This window comes from Mytilus californianus, unplaced genomic scaffold (genome assembly GCF_021869535.1).
Source record: "Mytilus californianus isolate M0D057914Y unplaced genomic scaffold, xbMytCali1.0.p SCAF_2, whole genome shotgun sequence".
NCBI lineage: Eukaryota > Metazoa > Mollusca > Bivalvia > Mytilida > Mytilidae > Mytilus > Mytilus californianus.
In genome coordinates this window covers 23,996,884-24,023,303 of record NW_026262668.1, presented here as the reverse complement: position 1 = coordinate 24,023,303, position 26,420 = coordinate 23,996,884, and the positions used below count along the sequence as shown (strand labels likewise).

General features: G+C 31.2%; 1 protein-coding gene across 2 annotated transcripts in view; it reads right to left on the bottom strand.

The window, feature by feature from the left end:
• The window catches only part of LOC127729521 (homeobox protein Hox-B5-like), a 54,887-nt gene extending 28,724 nt beyond the window's left edge, over nucleotides 1-26,163 (bottom strand). Inside the window, exon 1 of one of the 2 annotated variants that reach the window (XM_052237356.1) lies at nucleotides 26,077-26,163. The gene's annotated coding sequence lies outside the window, so the exon portion shown is untranslated. Of the gene's footprint in view, nucleotides 1-7,441; nucleotides 7,711-26,076 lie in introns of those variants that run through there. The other variant, XM_052237354.1, reaches the window with a different exon arrangement.
• Between the last annotated feature and the right edge of the window lie 257 nt (nucleotides 26,164-26,420).

Here is a 26,420-nt window from a genome sequence, read left to right as displayed (position 1 = left end):
AAATACACTAACACAAAAAGGAAAAACAATAAAAAAGCAATAGAAAATGAATTAAAAAAACAAGACATACAGATAACTAAAACTTTGAAAAATAAATCTGAAGCTTATAATGATAATAATAATAATAATAATAAATCATTCGATTATGCTCACTAAAAGTGTTTTATGTGTCTAAGGGAGTAATGATCCAGTGATTAGATTAAAAAATTGCTAATCTCTCTCTCTCTCTCTCTCTCTCTCTCTCTCTCTCTCTCGTGTGTGTGTGTGTGTGTGTGTGTCTGTCTGTCTGAATTAGTGTGTATGTGTTATGATTTAAAGTTGGAAATTCAACTTGAAACAATCGGTATCAATCTTGAAGACTGATTTTAATCAAATTATGAAACAAGAGGTCGTGCATTATAGCAAACTGTCATGTATTATAGCACACTGTCGGGGATAAAAGCAAACTGACATGTATAATAGCAAAAATCTAACATTCTGCAAAATGACTTGCATATAACATTCTGTTTAAAGATCGTTTAATATTAATACTTTTTACGATAATTTATGTACTAAGTAACCTTAAAAACTTGCATACGTAAAGGTCATCAGACGATGCGACATCTTGATGAATTAACAATTTATAAGTCCATTTATAAGATATTGATAAAAATCTTGGAACACAGACCTTAAGCTTCTAGCGACATGCATGTATACGATAGAAGTCCGTATTACTATAGTCTTTTAACAGACTGGATCAATTTTGACTTATTTCAAATAATTTTGTCAATTAAAAACCCATTTTGCTATATATTATGAAAAATGAATTATACGTGATCGTTTGACACCTTAACTTGTCCGACTGTCAAAAGTTAAATGACGTGTTTAAATATTATCAAAAGGTGTTTTTTAACAGATACCATTTCACAGGACTGACCGGGACAAATACCATCAATCATTACTAAAATATAAATATTTACCATATCCACACTTGATGACCGGACGATATACAGTTGTATTTTTTTTAATCGATAAGATAATATTTGAAAACAGATTTATACAAGAATCTTCAGTTAAATATATTGATAAGGGACTTTCCGATTTGAATTTTCCTTGGAGTTCGGAATTTTTGTTACTTTACTTTTTAAAACATAATGATGTTATTTTGATTTATAATACATGTATATATTTGATACTGTTAAATCCTCTAATTCAATTTAAATTGAATTAATTGATTGATTGTTTTTTGCTTAACATCCAGTGGAAAATATTTCATGCATGTTCATGACGATAGATGAGATACCTTACTCAATAATACTACAAAAAACTTTGCTTCAACCATAGAAAAGCATGTAGGTTTGGTGTGTATGATCAAATTAATGATTTAATCCTCAGGCAACATGAATGCTGTGAACCAACGTTTATGTACCCAAAGACGGATAAAAACCCAACACAAATAGAAAAGGAGCACAACCAAGAACAACTTATGTTGAATATTTAAGTGATATTTAGACCTTATAGTTATCAACGGTAGAATTTTTTTCCAATTATCTCAAAAGGAATAAAAGTCCACAAGAAAAGACACACGCGGCACTAGATTTGTATTCCAGACAATCTAAAATTTAAATTAATTTTCCACTCTGAGGTAATTGCGATTTTAAGTGAGAGTTGCCCGTTTCTGGTTTACTTTCGTCATTTTTCTTTTGATGATTGTGTTAGTACCATTCGACTGGTCATTTATTTGACCCTATCAAACCATTTCATATATCTTCTTATATTTTAACTTAATTGGTCACGTGTACACTAAGCATTTACCAACCTCCAGTAGATTAAAACCTCAATTGTTTTTCGTCCTGAACATGCATGAAATATTTGCTACTTGACGTTAAGCAACCAACAATCAATTAATCAAAATCGAATTTTGAATTATTTCTCCTTTTTCAATTTAATGTGCATTGTTTGTTCAGAAATGTTCTAAAAAGAAGTGGGGAATAGCCAAACAAAAGCGAACAAATATAAATCTGAAGGCTTAATTATTGGTCGCATTTATTATCAAACTCCGAAACAGTGGTACTGTCGTCTTTGCTACGCTATGTTGTCTTGTGAATGTTTAGCAAAGCAACATCACCGCTGTTTCGGAGTTTGATTTATTATATTATGAGTACAAAATTAATTAAGCTCCTTTTTGGGGTATATCGTCATCAGGAATTATTTTGGTCGAAAAGTTCGATAATGTATAAATACATGCATGCAAATGTAAATAATCAATTGGGACTAGGAAAAAAAAGAAAAGAAAATTGTAAATCGTTTAAATCATGTTTGCCTACAGAAGTCGGAACCTTTAGTTTTTGCAAACACAAAAACAAAATCAACTGAGATCTCATAAATCTGGCCTTATAGTGCCAAAGTACTGGTTGCTGGTAAATGATAACTCCGGTGTCTAACAGTCTCTTAAATTGATACCGGCTCTGGCGGTTGAAAAAAAAACCCAAAAAAAAATCATTTTGGGGATCATATTGACCACCCGTCACTCATAGTAACAGTTTGGAAAGTCAGAGAATACGAACCTTTGTGTTGAATGTTCATATTATTACGTACAAATATCTTACTCTACAATTAACCCGAAACATCCAAATCTTTGTAAAAGTAGACGACCAGATTGTCACATTGCAATTCTAATAAAATATGTGTTTTTTCAATCCAATTTTTTTTTTTAAATATACAGAATTTGTGTATTGAATTCTTAGATAAATCGTATAACTTTCCTCCAAGGCAAATCATGATCATCATAAATCGTTTAAACAGTATCGATACAATTCTAGTGCAGCTTACATGTGTTTTTGCATGATAACAGATAAACAAAAGATGATAGATTCGAGTGCTAAAATGAAATTATAGTTATAGTTTAATACATTTACACCCATAAAATTATACATGTAACGCGATATTGCATTATATAAAGTATAACACGTGAAAACACTTGATTGAAAGAAGAAATACGGAAGTAGTAACAAACCGACAAGAACATTCATCTTTAAGATAGCATAAAACCACGTGTCATGTAATTAGAGTACTGTATTGAAGATGATGTAAAGACTGCAATTTAATATGGCCGATCCTCAAATATATCTTGTTGAACAGTAGTTCTTACAGAAGAAAGAAATTCAGTAAAGGAAAAAAAAGTAATACACTAGAGCTTAACAATCGCCTACGATAAGATTTCCGGACTAACGCAATGTGATAGCAGCCATCTGGTACGATTGTGACACAATTTTGTTTGAAAAGCCAAAAGTTTAAAATATATGTGAGAATATAAGACCGCAGATGCTTAACAGAAAAGTTTTTAAAAATCGCCTGCGGTCAATTTGACATAAGGGACTTGCAACCTAAGTTGTATTTTTTCGATAAGGAAGTATTTAAATTTAGTGCAGATAAAAGAAAAAAAACTTTTCATATATGTATTTCGTTCTACATGTCATAATAAACCAGGATACTGAAAATAATGTCTAGCATGGTGAATTGTTTTAATAAAAGGAATAAACAAAGATTTTCGATAACGATACCCTTAAATCACTAAGCGTTATGAATATCCTTAGTAACAATATCATAAATCATTTTGTTAATGAAACAAATAAATTCATCAATTAAAAAAGAACAAGTTGTTATAGTCAATTTTTATCGCTATCATTATTTATGTATGTCCAAATATCGATATATAGTTGTTGCTGAATATTTAGTATAAATTCATGTGATGAAAGTTCGGTAATATTTTAGTTTATCATTTACTTATATTCGACCCCATCGAAACATTGTGAGCAACCTGCAAATCTTTATTTTTAACGAAGTAAAAGATACTAAGCTCATTCTAATTATCATGCAGGCATGGGTTTTGATCATGTACGCAATGATTTAGAAAATAAATGCATTCGGAAATGTCCACCGAGGAGCGATTGCCAGTATGTGTTTACAAGGACATTTGGACTCACGAACCTTTGAAACATTGTTAGACAATCGACACGTCTGAATTCATATTCGTTATTTAATTGTAGTCCAATTTAAATGGAACGCTTTAATTTCGACGTGTAGAAGGTAGATAAATTACCACTGATAAAAACTAAATGAAATATATAATTGAATGTTTTAATTGGTTCTATTTGTGAATGTGGGAACGTTAAATGTATTTATTGTCACTATAGATGAGTTTGAATAAATAAAGTAATTTTTCCACGGAATAGTTTTGTTTTGTGTGTTTCATTCTCGTTCAACAACTTTGTTTGTTGATATTTATGCATTCGAAATCATATACATACGCAAAAACTCATTTGGTAGTTCAGTTCGTACAGATTGTTGCTAAATGTTCACAGATTTACATGATCACTTTTCTTTTTGATGTAGAACATTATCATTATAAAAATAGAATATACGTTTGAAAATTATGATCAAGACTCGATAACAATATTTATGGGGCTTACTTGGAACGGTGCCATTGTTTGTCTGCTTACGTCAAGGAAGATAGCACTAGCCGATGTTAGACAGTTGAGTGTTATTCAAAAGTTATGTTTGCGTGTCTTTGATTGTCCATTCTTAAATTAACATTATGTTGTTTAAACCTATTTCTTGTTTATTTCAATTTTGTTATGCTAGTCTTCTTCTAAATTAACTTTTTATTTTATTTCCAATGTTTTACAATCAGAAACCATGACATTGCAAACATGCCATTAACCAATGCTTTCAATTATAAAGTAAGTTACAGTAACAAATGAAAGTTATCGTAACATTCGCTGCAAGTTGATCTTTTGAATGGAGATAATCATTTGCTAAATAGAATTATGCCATTGTTTATGAACATAGTATTACATTGTCAGAGTTTACCATACTACAACATGTATTTCACCACAATCTTTATCGAGTTTAAAAAAACACATACTTTCAATTAAATGAAAAAAGAGAGAAAAAAACAATTTGATTGAAATAATATGATATAAATAAATCATTGGTAAACTTATTTGTCAAATAATATGGAATTTATCATATTTAATAAAACAGAACATGTCATCGGTATAAATATCGACAAATCCAAATATAAGCGTAACTTATATAGATAAAATGAAATATATCTTTCATTTTATAGTACGAAAATTCACATAGTATGCTAAATTTTAATTTAAACCAACAGTATTGCAAATGATAACAATCATAATAATATTTCCTTATTTAAGGTAGTATGGATGTCTTTCGCCATCTTGGATTGTAAATAACAGAGAACCTAAGGTCCAGATTTTCAATCAAATTAGCAAAATTTGATGAGAAATGCAGATAACTAATGTGAATTTTCATTTAAAAGAATAAATTTATAAGATTTTAACTTATAAATATTAAATATTTTTACAAGCGTACATTAATTTTGCTTGATTTTTAATGATTTTAAATTTTTTTTTAAGGGGAGGTAACTCTGAAATAGTGCATTTTTTGAAGGAATCTACATCAAATTTTGCTATTTTATATTTTAGCCGGAAAATCGTACTGTGACCCTATCTTTTCTTTTAATATTCCCAAAGCAATTTCGAAAAGCTATCTTCTCGTATTTTATTTTACAATTCTATCATTTAGTTTAGCTTCTAATCACATAATGATGTTTTTCCTGTATAATCCATACACAATGTGTCATTTTGTCATAACCTGTAGCTTGAGAAAATGCTCGGTGACCTATCATTTTTATTATATTTTTGAACATATCACAATTATATACTACGTTTTGGCAAAGTATGAACACATTCTATCATTTTCAATTTATACTCCCATACCACCTTAATTCGACCTGCCCTTAGATTTGCTCTGCATTGTACAGCAAGTGCTCCCTCCCAGAAAAAAGAATTTACAACTATTAAGCCAAAATGCGGCTTTGAGACGGAACTATATCAGGAAAGAGCTTTTGACATATCTCCTAGTATGAATATACAGATGTGTAATGTAATTAGTATAATAACGTGTTTTCATGGGTTGCTGTTTCACTGACTTGTTTTATCCAAATGCACTACGTACTCTGTTTGTATTTTCTTTTTTAGCCATGGCGTTGTCAGTTTATTTTCGACTTTAGAGTTTGAATGTCCCTTTGGTATCTTTCGCTTCTCTTTTAAGATACACAAAATGTAATTAATGATTTAACCGTAATTATGATTACTAGTATGTATATACACACTTACGGACAATTTTAATTTATTGTCTCAATGTCAACAACGTTCATTCTCATCTTTTATAGAATTTTTACAACATTGACCTTTCCCCCAGTGTTTGGGAGGGTTCTTGTTGCACTACCTTCAGTTTTCTAAGTGCAAGAGACAAAATCTAGAGTTAGGAATTATCTCGTTCCGCCATATACCAGGCATTCTATTCAAAGCTGTGTCCGTTTTGTCATGTACTTAACATAAAAAGTATTGAATAGAAGTAAACAAATGATAATTTTTTTTAAATAAATCTTTTTCAACCAATTAAAGGTGATAAACATCAAATGAAAACGTATTAAAATGATTATATTTTGAAGAACACTGTCGCTTATAAAGTATTTTCGAATCAATTTCGTAGTATTTTACAAATTAATATTTAAAAAAAATATTGATAAAATCACTATCCATGTTACATTTAAATGTTGACATAGGATTATACCCATTTTAGACACACGTTTATGGAATAACTTTCACTAAATGCGATTGACACACAATTATGGGGAAGCTAAATACATAAAACTTTTATGGACACCAAGACAAACATTGACGTAAACAGCAAGCCAACACTTTAAAGATCAAATTTGACTAAGGTAGTTTCAGACTTTAAAACCTTGTATTTACGATATCATCTATGATTCGGAAAATACCAACACCGAAGCACTGACTATTTAAATCACGACCGAAAGTACATTTAATTTTGTTTAAACAAGGCTCTGGTCATCTATTTTATAATAATTTCTTTTTTAGCATCAAAATTCGTTTGCACGGAGGAGGGAGGACACCACACCTGCATAACTGTTATCATTTTCTTTTACAACTGGTATATAATGTTTTAATATTTTATGATTTTTTGTATTCTGTATATATTTGCATTGTTCATATGCCTTCAACCGCTCGAAGTATAAATAGTGCATTTCTTTAATGAATTAGTTAATAAAATAAATACTTGTTTCATTTTGATAAAATTGTATATTGAAGATAATGAAGAAAAACATGTAAATAAAGTGTCCCAGATGTAAATATACACGTAATTAAATTTCATCATTAGAATTTTTATAAATTATTGAAATAAAAAAATGGAATGATTGACAAAAAACGTAATGCTTACTTTACATAAATTCAGTTATGGTTTAAGGACTTTACATTGAAATTAACATAAAGTATCAAATATAGCAACGTCACCATTTTCTCGACGAATAATTAACGAAAATAAAATAAGAATAAAGAGTATGTTTTACCTTGATAAAAGTTATAGAATGTTCTTTTATTTTGGCTATTCATCAAAGTTTTCTTATTCTGCACTCAAACATCAAAAACAATGACAGCGCCAGGTGACAACGGAACAAAAATCATTTTCAAACGAAGAACAAGGATTTCTCTTGTTACTAATCAATTTCACTTGTAGTAATCTTCTGTACAAACGCTGTCTTATTTTCATCGAGACAACAAAATGTCGAATTTGGAGGCCAGTTCGGTACGTTCGATATTTATTACAGATATATTTCCGTTTTACGATCAGAAGTCCTTGTTAGGAGCTCCGTCATCCAGTGCAAGTTCTAATCTTGTACTTTTCTCGTCAACTGTCAATAAAAAATAATGTTTTTATAATAACGCATAAACGTGTTTAAAGTTTGTAATATTTTAAGCACATGCATAACTTAATCGGAAAGACGTTTATTGTATAGTCACCTTGTTGTCATGGCAACGTGACCAATTGTTAGTCATAGGGTTAATATGATTATATTTTTATAGTGGGTGGAGGCTGGTTTTTATAAGTAACCTTTTTGGTCCAAAAAGTAGCTAGGGTCAAACTGACACCACATGAATACCAGGAATATTGCAATGCAAACTTCAGTGTACAGTAACTGTTAATTAATTTGACTCACCCTTTGCTTATTTTGAAAAAAAAAACAATTATCTTCAGTGACGCTCGAAACTAAATGAAAAAAAATCTAACAGTATCTGGTTTGAAGATCCATAAGCCTAAAGTAACATAATAAAGGAAAAAAATCGCATTTGTTCAGTTTTCATATTTAAAATATGCCAATGTTTCAAACAACTTGATAAACATAGATATTTTCCCGATGGTATATCTGTTTAAAAATGACGTTGAAAATATCAGATTAGTACATAGATATAGGAAGATGTGGTATGAGTGCCAATGAGACAACTCTACATCCAAGTCACAATTTGTAAAAGTAAACCATTATAGGTCAAAGTATGGCATTCAACACGGAGCCTAGGCAAGCTATAAAGGGTCTATAAAATGACTAGTCACGGTAAAGCCATTCAAACAAGAAAACCAACGGTCTAATCTTTATAAAAAAACGAGAAACGAGAAACATTTATGACTTATAGGCTGGTTTTAAAGTAATTTTAACAGAAAAGGATATATGGATCAGTAAGAATCACCTGTTAATACTCTTGGTTTTTTTTATTGGAAAATATTTAATTGCAAAAGTTATCTGCATTTTTGGTTTTCTGTGGACTTTACTTTCTTCAGAATGATTGCTATTTCATTAAGCTTAAGTTGTAAGTGTGTGCTGTTTATATACGTCTTTTTATGTGTTTGTTTGTATGTGTATTTGTGTAATTGCACTTCATTTGCCTCTTTCATGATTTTGACCACCCTTTTATTAAAACCACTTCGGTCTCCTCGAACTGTTTCTTATATAATTAAAAATTCGGAAAACCCGACAAATTATCTTTTTATGAGGTCTAAACTTATTACACCATTGTATGTTGTCCAAATGCATACATTTCTTGTCAAAACCATAAACAGTGAAGGGAACAGATAAGTCCGGAGAAGAAACGACTCTTAATAAACGTAAAGTACCATACAACACAATCGAACTGCGCGTTAACTTCTTACTTGGCAAAAACAATAAATAAAATCTAATTAAAATATTGACTTACAATCAGAAATAACACAACACTTGTTTTTTTTAACATTTTGTTTTTATTTGTAGTCATATAAAATGCATTCTAAAACCGCTTTGATCTGTTTTGTTCACCAGACAGTAGACAAATGACTAACCAAACATATAGATAAAAACAATAGTTAATATATTTTAGTCTTAAACGGTAATTTTTATACCTACAAAATCTGACTTGTGTTAAATCTTCTATAAGAGTTATGTTCATATATTCAGTACTCACTGTTCAGATCTTCGCTTGCAGTCAATTCAGTATACTGTTCGTTTGTTTTTATAGACAAGTAAGTATTCATTGTTTTTATTTGTAAATGACAGCTAATGAAAATCAGTGAAATATATTGAATATGTATCTTAATTGACTGCAAAGTACCGAATTTAACACAGTGGTTTTGTTGTGAAAAAAAAATGTGAAAAGACATTTTCTATATAAAATCTAGAGATGTTAACTCAAATGTCAGCAAACGTATTATACCGGTCACTCAACCTTTTGGAATTATATTAGTCAACAAAATATATGCAAACAAATTAAGAATTTGTCATGCTTTTTAACAGTTTTGACTTTTTCAACTTAACCACTTGAAATAACTGATTACCATGGAGATAACGGAAGTCTACTAAAATATTTTATATTTTGAATTAAAAACGTAATTTGACATTTATTCTTCAATATCGAACAAAACGTTACGTTTTAAACTTGAAATTTAATTCGGTTTATAAGAATGTGACATCTCAATTTTAGTTAAATAAGCTGTTGACATGCGGACACCAGTGCATATCAAATTATATTACTGGACCAAGGACCGTTTTAATATTTAGAACTCACGTTGGGTTTCAAATATAAAACCGATTATTTTAGCTTAAAAGAAGATGTTTTATTTGTCATATACCGCAAGGATGACAGGATGGTATTAAAAAAACGAATATCAAGATGAGACATACAATGTATGTATGTTCAAAACTATCTGAACAATGTTATTCAGCGATTTTAGACTCACGTTATGCCTGTAAAACATATATACTAGTATACAGATCTCATTACTAGAACTATGCTTTACAAGATAGTGTAGAAAAAGTCAACAGCAAAACTGATAAAAAAGAAAAAAGATACCAAGTTTGCAATAAAATACCATAATTGGAGAAAAAAAGGGGGATGACTTCAGATGATCCGGAAGAGTCATCATGTCCTGCACCAATTATGATCCCTGTTTAAATCCGTTCATGAAATTTAGACAGTAATTAAGCATAACACAACAGCTGATTGGCTATTTCGTATAATAACACGAAAACAGATACATAAGCCGTTAACACTATTTTGGCCACTATCCCCTTCTTTTTTATTTTTTTATATTTTCTTTAAAATAGAGAGGAGAAACCGAGGTATTAAAAAAGTCCACTATATTTTATACTTAATGTTTCAGGTCTCTCATTTACCGACCGGATTTCATTTTGTTCATGGCTAAATGTACTACCATTTTCAAGTCAAATTGACCGCAAGGTCTTTTTCTGAAATTTAGCGTTTAAAATCCTATATATATATATATTTAAGCAGTTTTACGGCACGACAAAAATGCTGAAGAGAAAAACACTTCTTATTTCTGGCTATGTACTTTCTGTATAAACTTGATAACTTGTGTGCAATGTACGATTTTTACCAATGCAAAAGTAGAAATTCCATTTTAAATATTTTCTAAAGAACAGGATTTAAATGCTTTTCCAGATGCACTGTTGTTTAAACTATTTCGATGGTTTGCTTCTGAATAATTTGAAAATGTATATGAGTTCTTTTATTCGTCTTTTATTTTTATATTCTATAATCCGGTAACGTTGATTTTAATAATTATACTATGAAAAAGGAAAATTCGTTCAACACAAAAATTCACATCCGTTTATCGCTGCACTAAAAAAACATCAAAGAGGGCTTTGTCCTGTTATTTAAGTACAATTGAGACTTAATGTCCAGTTGAAATCATTGTTTTGGTAATCTGTATGCTAGTGTTACATGGTGTTTATTTAGAAACAACGGCAAAAAACTTCCAAATCCCGCATCAAGCTGTGACATAAAGCGCTTTCCTGGTGAATACAGAGGTATAGATGCCACTGAGGACACTAATGCATACAAAATCAATGATTATCAAAGAATTTTGTAGCCAAATGTATTTATCATTGAAGGTGATTCAGTCCGTAGTTGGTAACATGTTACACGGAAACTGCAAATGAATTGCTTGCATTATCATATAATTTCACTCAAATTGTTAAATGATGAAGTTATGATTTGACGAATATCAACTAGAATATTGCATGTTTTGTGCAATAGTTCATATGCACTTTTGATCACAACGAAATGATTCTATTCCTATTATTAGTCTATTTAAACTTTTCTTGACCTGTTGTTTATTTTCAATATTTAGCATGTTTTTGTAAAAGAATTGTAAGACATAACCTTAATTTTTGATTATTTAATTTATTATACTTCATGTCAAAATGCCAGATTTTGATTAGTTGATACGAGGGAGATAATTTACTCTATCCTATGGTAAATACTCTATTACCCTTCACGGAGACGCTTGATCAAGTGTGCGCTTTATTAAATACGGATGGCTGTTATGTACAAGACGTCATAGTTTATTACTTTGAATTTGAAATTTAATAGACAGTAATAACAGAACATTCAGTATAATAAATTAAATAACACATATCTGAGAGGGTGATAGAGCAGATTGTTACCCCTCGAAAAGACATTGTCATCCTTGGCTTCGCTTCAGTTGACAATGTTTTCTCGGGGTAACAATCTGCTCTATCACCCTCTCAGCTATGTGTTATTTATATAATAACCTCTACTACGGATACCAAACAGGAACAGATTATACACCCGGATCATCTAAGTTCATCCACATTTATAAAAAGGAGACAACAATAAGCAAACTTTTGTTTTGTTTCTTTATTTTTTGCTTTTTTCCAACGGTGATGTCCACCTAGCTTTCTTCTAGCGTTATAAATTTAGATAGTGCCTTTTTGTATCTTATATTATTATCTAGAAGAAAATTCGTGAAAGCTGGTATATAGTAAATAAATATGATTAATTCACAAAGTTTGTAAAATAAAAATAATTTGAGTTATAGGTAAGTTATTATTGACGAAACGACACACTTGTGTGCACAAACAACAAGCGCAAAAATATATAACAGAAACAAAAAATAAAATAGGGAGAGATGAAAGAGATAATGAGAAAAATAGAGTATGCAAGAGAGGGTATCGATCACTTTAGGGAAACGGGAAGTATTGTTTGTTTCAGAATGATAAACCCTCATAATCATTAACTAAATGGAAAACATGACGAATAGACAGAATGAACAAAATCGTATGTTAATTTAACCTTAAAATATTTTATAAAAGTTAATAACAAAAACATCTTTTGCTTTACTAATTGATAATAAAATTATTAATTTTTTCAACTGAGAAACTAAGACTTATCTCTGTTATTTTCAAAAGTTAAGATACCAAGAAACGGGAGAGGTATCAAGAGTTAAATCAAAACCATAAGTCGAAGAAAAACAGACAATACTTACAAAAAGAAGACTGACAAAGATAAACAACAGTCCACAAAACACCACACAGAAAACTAAATATTGTGAAAACCGAACCCCAGTGAAAACCGAAATGCAACCAGGTGCTCCAGAAAGTATGGAAACGTGACGATAGAAATATCATATCGTTGAATGGTTATGCAAATTTGTCCTCATTGAGTTAAGATATTGAAATCGTGTTCATCTTAAGATTCATACATCATTGTCTTTTTTAACCCATTAGAATGTATATGTATACATTAAAGATGTGCACCATTTTGTGTTCACACATGACGAATTTTGTCTCTTCCTCAATTATTTCATAAGAAACTGTAGGTTTTCCTTAGTTCAACTTATTATTAGTTCAAGAAAATATCCCCCTTTCTCACTAGCATTCAAGTAGATTCTCACAGAACATATTAAATGCTAGTGTCATTGTCAGTTGTATATATATGAGCTTTGAAATAACAAACCATAAGTATTTCAACCTCCCCCTTTTTGGGATATTTGACCCCTTTTACATATTGCATGGAAGCACAACCCTGTATATAGTTCACACAGTGAAGAGGTTTCTGCCTCACCAGTCTTCAAAACATAACTGAATTAACATTATAATGCAATATCCATTTCCAATAAACAAACATTTTGTTTTAAGTATTTGCACTTTTAAATATATTTGTTATCCACATGTTACGTTTATTATCTAGAAAGTTTTGTAAAGGATTTGTCCACATTGTTAAAAATATTGAACAATTTAATCAACAGAAAAATATCTATCAATCGCAATTTGATTTAGTTACGGTATCAAAGGGCTTAAAAGATGGTAATTGTTTGATAAGTAATTTAGTGGATCATTTATCATATTATATGTATAACGTCATTCTACCAAGATAAATGGGTGATCATGATATGGGTAATTGTTTTTCTATTATTGATATGGTTGCTTTTTTTTCTTGTAGAGTTATAGCCAAAAGGTCAAAATTTCTTAAGAGGCTTGTAAGGCAAGGAATGAAAGATGTCAATGACTAATTTCAAGTAAGGATATATGTAATTACGCCCGAGGCAGTCGACCACCAAAAATCAATCTGCAAAGAAAAATTAACAGTCAAAGGCACTTGCAGCAAACTTAGACAAATTTAACAATGCCAAGAACAGGACAATCTGACAGCAACTAGGTTGAATAACATTTAATGAAATGATATAGGGTGTTTTTTTGGAAACAGCCAAACAACAAAACCACACGTAAAATCTAGAGTCTAGCATAAAGTCATCAGCTAGCACATACGTCTACATCATAAGCTCTGAATGGCAAACAAGATGTGAATTTTTTCCAAAAGCAAAATGCAACCAAATAAGTACGACAAACAAAACGACAAAATTGAAAAAAAGAATAGTTAAAAAAATTAAAAGATACTCATGGAAACTTTTTTGTTTTTTTTTATTTTTAATTAATTATAATGTATTTGTACAAACCAATTATTAGGGCCCCGCCGAATGGCGGATATCCTAAAGTGATCAGTCTGTCCGTCCGTCCGTCCGTCCGTCTGTCCGTCCGTCCGTAACAAATTGTGTCCGCTCTATATCTAGAGAACAGTTATAATTTCAAAGTTTATACTTGACATGTATATTAACCAACACCAGATGGTGTGTCATAATGTATGTACAACTTCCTAGGTCAAAGGTCAAGGTCAAAAACTTTGGTTTTAGTTGACAACCTCATGTCCTATGGTAAATATCGTGTCCGCAATATATCTTCAGAACCGTTATGATTTCAAAGTTTATACTTGACATGTATATAAACCAACACCACACCAGAGGGTGTGTCATAATGTATGTACAACGTCCTAGGTCAAAGGTCAAGGTCAAACACTTTGGTTTTAGTTGACAACCTCATGTCCTATGGTAAAGATCGTGTCCGCTCTATATCTTGAGAACCGTTATGATTTCAAAGTTTATACTTGACATGTATATAAACCAACACCAGAGGGTGTGTCATAATTTATGTACAACTTCCTAGGTCAAATGTCAAGGTCATAAACTTCGGTTTCAGTTCACAACCCCATGTCCAATGATAAAGATACAATTTTTTTACCACACATTATTCACAGCGGGGCCCACAGAGATGGCTCCCATCTCAATGATATCTAGTTTTTGCTCGTCCTGCAAGTAATTTGTAAAGAGGGTCATTCCTCATTGACCTCATTAAATATTAATTTCTATGTTAAATAAATAACAGGCCAAAAATTCAGAGAAGGACAGAAGATGTGTACGTTGATCTTGATTTTCTTCTCTTTAAACATCAACTTCAATCTCTAATTTTTAGTGCTAAGATGAAGCTTATTAGCAAAACAAATAAATTAGCTTAAAAGACACTATGCGATATCACAAAACTGTTGCAATGTTTTGGAATTATATATTTGTAGTTGAGCAAAACGCGCATGCCCTTGTAATTAAAGCATCAATTTTTACAATTATCATATACATATGGTATCTGTTCTTCAAACTATTATTGCCTTAATATAAAATTTGAATATATAGTATAGATTTTTTTGGGTATATTCTTGTCAAGTACCATTTATAAGACCCTTTTTTAGTCGAAGTTATTGATTCATAATCATTATTTTCATACATATTTTGTTTTTATGTTTCTAAATGACTTTCAGTCTTTGACACATTCTACTTTCTTCGTTCAATTTCCAATAATTCCGTCTACTATTTCTGATGGTAGTACAAATGTTTTGTATGGTATATGTTTTAAGCGTTTAACGTATAATATAACACAGAAAACAAACAGTTAAACCTCGAGGATGTCTCAGTGCAACATTATGGAAAAACGATTTTAGATATCATTGCTATCGCCGTGGTTTCCGCTCAATTAGACTCCCGGAGAATAAAGACCTAGGTTTTTACACCTACTGTTTTGTCGACAGGCATGATACATTGGGAAATTAAAGTTTCTAATATCAAAAGAGGAAAAATCTTCTGTTGTTAAATTTCATGTAATCTGTTTCCAGTACATTTGGCGGCGAATAAAAAACCAACAACATAAATAATTTTCACAGTTTACGCAAACATAATACGACGTCAGTGTGTACAAGACGTCGTGTCTATATCCGCAGTTTTTGTTATTGTTAGTGGATTCTTATAGTACATATCTATTAGAACATACAGTCCTTCACCTCAAGTTCCGTGCGATAAATTATGTTCACCAATTAAATACTCGATGAAGCGTATTTGAGGACTTTGTGGTAACATTTGTTGATTCGAAAAAGATGTATAAAGCTAACAGCTTTGACGCCTATGTAACTGTATCCTTTAATTAACGTTGCATCATGATCGTAAGTCATAGTGATAAGAAAAGACAAAGGCCAATTCTGGATTTAATTTTTGTTTCTTTCCCCTTTATCGGGCAATCTTTGAATTCTTAATTGAAATGTCCAAAGTCTTTCAAACGACAAAACAAGTATTATTCACCATTTACGGTGCAATGTCCACTGAATTTAGTATTATATGTTTATATTTCTACCACTGAGTCAGTTCCAATAGAAGTGGAATGGTAGTCGCAATGGTAACATTTGCTCAGCAAGCTTATTCATTGTATTTCTGTGCTGACTGGATTAAAATGATATTTTGATTATTAGTTCTATTGATTTATAAGCAGAATCATTTTCAACAGTAAATCTTTCAGTATCGCAGCTTCAAGTGTAGATACATATATATTACGTTTCGATTCCTAACATCACTAAAGATACATTAATTGTCGAAATCCAGATATGGTGTACCAATTTTTGCACCCCAGGTTTGCGGTATACCATCTTTTCCGCCAGTTTATTGTTTTCTGTTTGGTATTTAATTAATAATTAAGATCCATTTTGTTACATCTTGTGCTCCGTTTACTTGGCAATCGCCATGGCAGTCAGCAGTGTTTAAGAACATCCGTTGTTCGACCTGCTAGTCAAATGCGTTTTGTTAAAATATACTTTTTTGCTTTTTTGGTCTTTTGGAAAATGTTGTTTGTGCTGTATTTAGACCCCTCTACCAAGAAATTTGTTTTGCATGCAAATGTATAAAAAATGCGGTGTTTATCCAACGCAATCATAGGTTTGAACGTTGTTTTCAATTTAGACTTGGTTGTACATATATATTTAAATATTGAGATTCTGATCACAACCGAAAAGACCACATTTATAGGTAAAAACCAAACTTGTGTAATATGAACTTTGTGAGAAAAACATATCAAGTTATCACAATGTATAAGAAATAATTTATGGATATCTATATGAAAAATACCACTATAGAATAAATGAACCTACTGAAATTGGATCCGTTAATGAAACAAAACAAGAGGAATTTGTCCTCTGCTATTTGATAATGCGTTTTGAGAATGTTATATAGACGGCCCTGCCTATTCACGAGATGTACCATTATTGGTCTTGTATCTTATTTTTTACCATTCTATTTAAAGCATTGCACAAAGCCTTAGGTAACATAAGTTTTTGCAGCAAACCGATTATCAAACTTAAAGTAAATGAAAACATATATTTAAGCTGTAAGAAACATATAGAAATAAGGAGATGATTGCCACCTATTCACCAACTACTAAGAGTTAAGATTTAAACAGCTTCAGGTCACCGTATACGGCCTTTAATAATGAACAAAATTCATTATGTAAAGTAGACTGAGAAAGGCCAAAGAATCCCAATATAATTCAAAAGACAAAAGTAACAACCTGATTTAAGAGAATTACTTTAAACAAATAAACAACTAGAAGACGGCAAACAACATCTTTCACATGACAACAGACTCTTGGCTTTTGAAAGGCACATATAAATAATGCGGCGGAGTTAAACATGTTTTTGAGCACACATTCCAAAATCTGGGTGTATGACAAACCAACCGTAGAGAGATTTTCTTATTGATCAGATTGATACTTCTAATATTTTCTTATTGATCAGAATTATACTTTTTGTAGTTGTTATCAGATAGTCCGTTTCTATATATGTTGGCGTTTGTTTTTGTTTCAGTTCAGTGTTTCTGTTGTTCCGTTGTTTCCCTCTTGTAGTTGATGTGTTTTGGTTTAAGACCCGGATTTGTTTTCGCTTAATCGATTTATGACTATTGAACAGCGGTATATTACTGTTGCCTTTATTCAGCACTACATAAATACAAAAAGACAATTGACACAAAGTAACTTATGATACTCGCAGTATCTCACATGTAGGTTAAACCCCGATTGCATCTAATAAAAAGTCATGTTTTTTTCAGACTAAAATATCAAGTATTATCTGAACAGTACTGACTTTACCACAGTGGATAAGTCTGGTAAATGACTGAAAGACTGAACATGACTAAATGATTAATCTTAGACTTTTCAGATGATGTTAAATGATGATGTGAAGATGGAAATAAGAGTTTCAGACTAAAATTTCTTTACTAGTAGACGGCCGGGACACTGTCAACATCTTTAATTATTTCTAATAGAGAACGAATTATTCTGTAAAGGATTAAAGCATCTAAATAAGTCTTTTAATCATAAGTGAGGGGTTGACGTGCTTGAGTTAAGTATATAAAAATTCACAAGTATAAATTTTAAACACCTGGCAGGTGAACTTCGTGGTTTTCTCATTTGCTTTAAACATTGTCATTAATCCTACACGTGCAAAATAATTATGCAACCATTTTAGAAATAATGCTTTTGATAAGTGGATCTATATCTATTTAATGAAATATTACCTCATACACTTTCATCACCAAAAATTAACCGTTTTTTGTAAGTACCATGCGATTTATTGAATAGTCCAGATTTTCGTATAACCACAGCTGTAGAAGGTCGTGAATATTGTAATAGGAACATTACCGGATGTATTAAATTACTGCATGCCAGTTGGGCTGAACAGTAGCTCTATTCTACTTTTGCTATTCTTGCTGTAAACACGTTACGATGACCGAATGTAAAGTAAACAGGACATTAGTGTATTACGATTATAGTTTAGAAAATAAGTAATACCTATAATTGCACTTTCAATCTAAACTAAGAAAGCAATATGAAAAAAAAATACTACGGTCACTAAAGTTACATAAAGGTAGTGTCGATTAAGGTGTGACAATCAATCTTGAATAAAAACAAATGATATTATTTTTCAAAATATGTTATTGTAGATGAGATATTATACAGCGTTTCAGCGTTCGAGATGCCTTTTAATTACGTTTGGTTAGAAGCAACAGTTACTAACCAAGTAACGTAAATACTTAAAAACAACTGGTGTTTTTTTTAATCGTTTACAACGCTAAGGCAATACATTGCTCCCGTCATGTTGCTCTTGTTACGTGAATAACTGATGGTGTCTTAAAAGAGAAAGACGAAAGAGTGGCTAAGAAAAATCAGGAGTCATCTGTAAGATGGTATTTGCCTGGTGGATTTGAAACTCGGTATTTTAAAGAATAAAAATATAAAACATCGCCTGAGAGTTTGTACTAAAACAGTTTTGATGTGCACGTTGATAATAAGATACCATTTTATGTGGTAAATAAAAGAATCATTCAAATGTTCAATTACATATTGTTAGGATTTTTTACGTAAAAAACATAAAACTTCCAACAGTGTCACACATTTCTGCAAAGCGTTTCAATATTTATATCTCTTTTGTGTGATTCATTCATGAAAAACAAGCAATCGCACTTATTTGTCAAAATGAATGTTGCATTGCAAATTAAAAACATTACATTTATCAGGTAAAGGTTAATTTATTGGGACATTCATTCATTCATAACAATATTGTAATGGAGACATCTTTGTTTACATTTATGTCTAGTTTTTGGACCTTGGAACACAAACCATTCATTTCTATGCATGTCGTAAGTAGGTGTTTTAATTAATTTTATTTTTCTTAGAAAACGTTTTCAGAGGAAATCACGTGAAAACGAAAGATAATTGGCCAAAAAGATTTATTAGTAAACACTACAACAACGACTTCGATCAAGGTTTAGGCGGACAAAACTGTTTAATAAAAATGAAGCCACTTTGTTGTAATTTTGACCCAATTTCTTCCTTATGAGGGGTTTGATTCCTTCGCAAGCGTTCGTTAGCCTGTTGGGAACTAAACATATGCAGCCATGTAGGAATGGGCACGATGCATTGTGTAGGTTGAATGTCAAACACTCTGTACATTAACAAACCTCTGCAACAACTCTTTTAGGGATATAGAGGTTACCAGGTATAGGGCAAAGCTATCCAGCATAGTTGACTGAGATGTCAAAACGTGCAAAACAGTGGTGGTTGTGATGTCATTGGTGTATAAACAGATAGGGGGTTCGAATCGCTTCGAGAAAACTATACACATTTGCAAGTGCGACAATGCAGTTCTAACATTGTTAGGATGAATTCAAGATGTATATAATTAAGTATATATATTTCTGTTGATGAAAAATTAATGCAGAAACTATGCACTGGTTTATTTAATTTATCCGAATGATATGCATCTGAAAATCTATTTTTCATTTTAGTGATTTATTCATGAAAACCTGCAAATGCAGATATCAATCAAATTGTCATTATAAAAATATAAAACATTTATCAAATCGATGTCATATATAGAAATAACCAATCATATATTTTCAAAAAAGATTTTGAAATTCAAATGAATCATTTATTAAAGCATTTGAATATGCATTAAAGAATTTTATAACATTGGACCTTAGCAGATTCACATTATGGATTTTAAGTTATTTCATTTATATGTGGTAAAATATGCTCGCTGACGGTGTACTTGTATTTCTTATAAAGATTCCTTCAAACAGAATTCTTGCTAACAGGCAAAATTATAAACCAAGGATTCTATAGGATGAAGTTTAATTTTTCGATATAAAAATTTTGAGATGGTGTATGATTGTCAATGAGACAACTACCTACCGAGAAAAATATCTTTCGGAGACCAAAAGACGATGATGTACACAACTACAAGTCACAGGCCTTCACCAATGAGCAAAACCTATACCGTATAGCGAGCTATAAAAGGCGCCGACATGACAAAATGAAAAAAAACAAGGTGGGAAAACAAATATGGCAGACCGCAACCGACAACAACCACTGCTTTGAATTGGCTCAAACCAGTTGCTGGAATCATACTTTTGATATAAAAATAAGAAGATGCGGTATGATTGCCAATGAGACAACTCTCCACAAGAGACCAACTAACACAGAAATTAACAATTATAGGTCACCGTACGGCTTTCAACAAAAAGTAAACCCGTACCGCATAGTCAGCTATTAAAGGCCCCGAAATGACAAATGTAAAACAATTCAAACGAGAAAACAAACGGCCTGATTTATATACAAAATAATGAACGAAAAACAAATAAGATATACAGCAACAAACGACAACCACTGAATTATAGGCCCTGACTTGGGACAGGCACATACATAATGTGGCGGGGTTAAACATGTTTAGCGGTTGCCCAACCCTCCCCCTAACCTGGGACAGTGATGAAACAGCACAAGAACAAATCATAAAAAACAATAAACGAACAACAAGTATGCTATACACATCTTCTTATTTTTATATTAAAAAAACAAAACAACAACCACTGACTTACAGGTTCCTGACTTGGGACAGGCACATACAGAATGTCGCAGGGTTAAATATGTTAACGGGCGCCCAATCCTCCCTCTAATCTTGGACAGTGATAAAACAGCACAAGAACAATTTTGAAAAAACATAAACGAACAAAAAGTATGCTATACACATCTTCTCATTTTATATTAAAGAAACAAAACAACAACCACTGACTTACAGGTTCCTGACTGGGGACAGGCACATACAGAATGTCGCAGGGTTAAATATGTTAACGGGCGCCCAATCCTCCCTCTAATCTTGGACAGTGATAAAACAGCACAAGAACAATTTAAAAAACAATAAACGAACAAAAAGTATGCTATACACATCTTCTATTTTTTTATATATACAGAAACAAACAAAAAACAACCACTGACTTACAAGTTCCTGACTTTGGACAGGCACATACAGAATGTGGCGAGGTTAAACATGTTAGCTGACGCCCAACCCTCCCTCTAATCTGGGACAGTGATAAAACAGCACAAGAACAATTTAAAAAAACAATAAACGAACAAAAAGTATGCTATACATATCTTCTAATTTTTATATATACAGAAACAAAACAAAAAACAACCACTGACTTACAAGTTCCTGACTTGGGTCAGGCACATACAGAATGTGGCGAGGTTAAACATGTTAGCTGGCGCCCAACCCTCCCTCTAATCTGGGACAGTGGTGTAACAGTACAACATATGAACAAAGTTTGCTATGTGACTATATTGACTATTTAGTAGCACAAAATCACCATAAGTTTTGTAAGATGTGCATTCTTCACATTCTTAAGTGTTGTTTTCCTGGATATCTTTATCGATAAGAGCAATAATATACAAGCATACACTGTTCTACCCTTCTTGTATAACCGAGATCGTTACTATTATTAAGTGTTTGTTGATTTAACATGATTGCCATGAAGCTTTCACTTCATATCTTCGTGTATCTTTAACAATTGTTTCAGAAAAAAAAAGCAGTAAAATAGAATAATTTTACACTGTTGGTATTCATAAAAATTGAATATTTGTGTAATTAAGATAGGTTTATAAATATTTCAGATCAAGAATATATGGTGTGATTGTTTGTGAGATTAAAAAACAAATAAGATATATTGAAACATTGGTAAAACATAAAGATTTTGCTACACACTATTAAATTTGATAAGAATTTTGTAATATTTTCTATATTAAAAAAGTCCAAACAGGATAATACATTTAAGGTATATGTTAACTTGACAGCGATTAACGACAAAAACAGCCAAAATTGCAGGCACAAATATATCAAGAAGAACGATTCAATATATCTAAGAAACAGAACTTCCATTGCTATTCTGTAATACCGTAAACTGGTTACCCATTTGTCCATAATTCGCTAGTTACAGTAAAAAACATTTTGTTGCTGGTTCACTGCGCCAACAGGATACATGCTTCACATTGTGATTTGAAATATATTTAGACATCTGTAGAAAACTTGATAAGTTTTATGTATTAGTAGATAATCGCTAGTTATGAGTTTGAAGAAACCTATGTCGGATTAATCCTTTTATTCCATATAAGATTGGTGAATTCTTCCTCCAAATTGTAATCCACCAAAGAACTTGATTTTCTTTACTACAGTGTACGAAAAACAATATTATCTCAGTGGAACATAAAAAAATAGTACAAAAAAGTAAAACAAAAATACGAAACTCCAGGGCAAATTCAAAAAGTGGAAGTCCATTAAAACTGACAAAATTAAACGCTATGAATCAACAGAATAGGTGGAAAACAACTGCCATATTCCTTACTTAGTACAGGCAACTCCGAAGAAAATAGTAGGTTAAACCTGGCTTTATAGCTAGCTGAACCTCCCACTTGTATGACAGTTGTTTATAGTTCCGTTATATTGACAAAATTGGGTGAGAAACAAGATGAAAGAAGACATACAAACGGGTGTCTGGTGTATTTGGTTGGATTTAATTGACCATTTCAAACTTAGTTATTTTTTTCCAAAACTGTTTTTCACATAAAGGTCTTGGTGAATTTTCTGTAACTCGTTTTGTTTGAAATTGTTACTAATCATTTTGAAGGCAATACATGAAAGAAATGTCAATATTTCACCAGTTTCATATGCAATGTATTGATGTCTCAAACGCGTGTTCCTTCAGTCAGGTATGTAGCGGTCATAGTTAAATATCGAAAGGAACCAGATAACTCAGGATGAAATATAATAGAAAATATCGGTTCTTTCCCACGAAGACTGTTTGATTCATGTACATTCGCCCCATACCCCCTTTTTTTCCTTGAATGCATTTGTTTAACCGCAACTATAATCGTTGTAAAATCCATCAGGCGCTATCTCAATAATAAAATTACATAAGAAACAAATGCATCAAACGCTCAAACAGATAACACTGAAAAAGGGGCAACCAGCTATAGATATGTTATTTTTTTTAATATGAAAAAAGGATAATTTCTGATTCTACCAATAATCGTTGTATACAATTTTTAAACTTTGTTTTGGATGTTTTGCTCTCCTAAAATAAGATCTAAAAGAAAATAGCTGACCGAGCGATAAAAAAACACAGAATCCAGTATATTAAGTGGTTTGATCGGGGTATTGGTTTCACGAGGAAGACATTTGTATTTCGATGGGGTTTTGTTTTTCATACGAGAGAATCAAGATATCGAAATCTTTTACTGAAGTGAATAAAATATAGTGTAGATTTCAATGTTTTTGTTGGTGAACAACTAAAGCTGAAATGCCCAATATTCCCTACAGTGACACAAATATGCCTATCCCAACCTATGAATATGCATTTTCATTTCTGTGATTCATTTACCAAAGATGTGTAGTTGCTTTTATATACAATATTTATATTTTTTAATTTCAATTAAAAATATTCAACATTTATCATTTTGAGGTTAATTTATTGAGGCAGTTATTCATTCAGTTTGAAAACAGAGTTTTATCATTTAAAAATCAATGTAATAAAGGAGGCATTTGTATTTGTATGAAAATTATATATATTGTGTAGTTTAGGGACCTTGGACCTCAAATTGTTTTCTGCTGATATTGGAATGTATATAGTTGTAAAAAAAATCAACAAAAAACTAAAGAAACCCAGACGACTTCGACCTATTTCGAAAAAAATGTGTACACCTGGAATATTAGGAGAAACTATACTTTTTCAAACACTTCGGATTCATATTTTCCATGCTGACATGATTTATACCATACATTTCTTCTTTTGTTATTAAAATCAACTAAGGATTCAATTCCCTCAGGCAAATTTGACTTATTATTTTATGTCCTTTTTGGTCATATAGCTCTTATACATCCATAGCTCTCAAATAATCGGCTTTAAGCTTTCCCGATGGTGGTAAATCCAGAAACGCTCTACGCACGCATGAACTTTATAAAGCGTTGTTTTCATTTTTGCTCACCTTTTTCATTTTTTAAACGTTTAAAGTTCCAGCGGCTACATTTTGCAATAAGATATTTCAAAATTGGGAAATCTGACGTAGGGTAAAATGTAGGAGAAAGATAATATATTATAGGGAACTGTAAAAGTTTTGTACTTGGTACATGTAACAAATACAGCAACAACCACCGTCAACAACCAACTCGTCGAATATAGATAAAATACAGTAATAAGTAAATAATCTAACTAGGTTGACACAAAATGAGGTGGGGTAGAATTAGTGTTCTCGTGCCTAAACCTTATAGAGTATCCTTGCCAATTAATGCAATATCTTTAAACACATAAATAGCAATGCACTATAAACTTATTTATAACAAGGCAATCATTAACCTCATTAAATTTAACAAAACATGACTTAGAAAGTACATTTATGTTGTGGTCGTTGTGGTTTTGTAATGCCTCATTGATGTTAAACCTATAATTGAGAATTATGAACAATAAATGTTATATTATAAATGTGTCTTCGGCAATTCCAAATGTTGCTATAACAATCGTTATTGTAAACTTTGGAATTACCAAAGACGCCATTTCAATGTTTGATATGTAATATAACATTTAGCTATGATAGGTACTATTGGTAAATTAACCTGTATATGTTTCAACCTGACATTTTTCTACAAAAGTGAGAACATAACATATGAGCAGCGATCACACATTTTGATAATCGGAGAGACTTTGATACAATAAAACAAAACAAAAACTCGAGATATTACAAAACACAGATATATCGCCTTCATATTGCTAGCAAAGTCAAATTAACATCCACATTTGTAAAGATTTCAGGATTACACAACAGAGTGTATTCTTGGTCAGAATAAAATATTGCCAGAAGGCACTTGAGACATAAACAGCGGTTTCATCATCCACCAAACTATACTAGAACAACTTAAGGTTATATTGATAAATTATGGATAGAAATGACCTCGCTGAAAAAAATATGCTACTCATCTTACTATGTTGAAAGGCAAAGGATATATTCATTCGAACTTAAAAAGATGCATCCATATTCAATATTTCAAATTTCGTTTAAATACTTTCATTTAAGCACAAAAATTAACACTACGGTGGTTTTCTTACCATATGATAAGAGGAAAATTTATGTTCATGGTAGGTTCCAAAGTTATTTATTTCACAAATAACCAGAGAAGTAAAACAAAGTTACAAAAAAAGATAAAAAAACAGAACGTGAAATACCATTGTTATCAAAAGAAATAAAAAAATATCGGCAACTATTCTAGTGTCAAACCAAATAAAATAGTGGCGTATGTTTAAATGTATCAAATGAAAATATATCTTTTTTCTACTCACCGAGTCGCAGAAAGCAATCATATTTGAGCCTAAATTAACGTGACTTATCCTATAATTCGATACAACTAAGTCTCGCGACTCTAACATAAAACTGAAATGAGAGACACTCTATATGGATAATAAAATTTTACATTAAGACATTTACAGTAGTAATGTGTCTGGTTCGTACAATTTTTATTAACATTAACCGTGACTTTTTACATATGTTGATGCTAATTTGCATTTGTAAATAAGTAATTTATATTAATCGAAATAATCTTTATATTGTGCCGTAAGGGAGACAACACGGCTCAAATCACCTTAATGAAAATATTATTGTCTCTCATAAATTTCCTCTTGCTGTT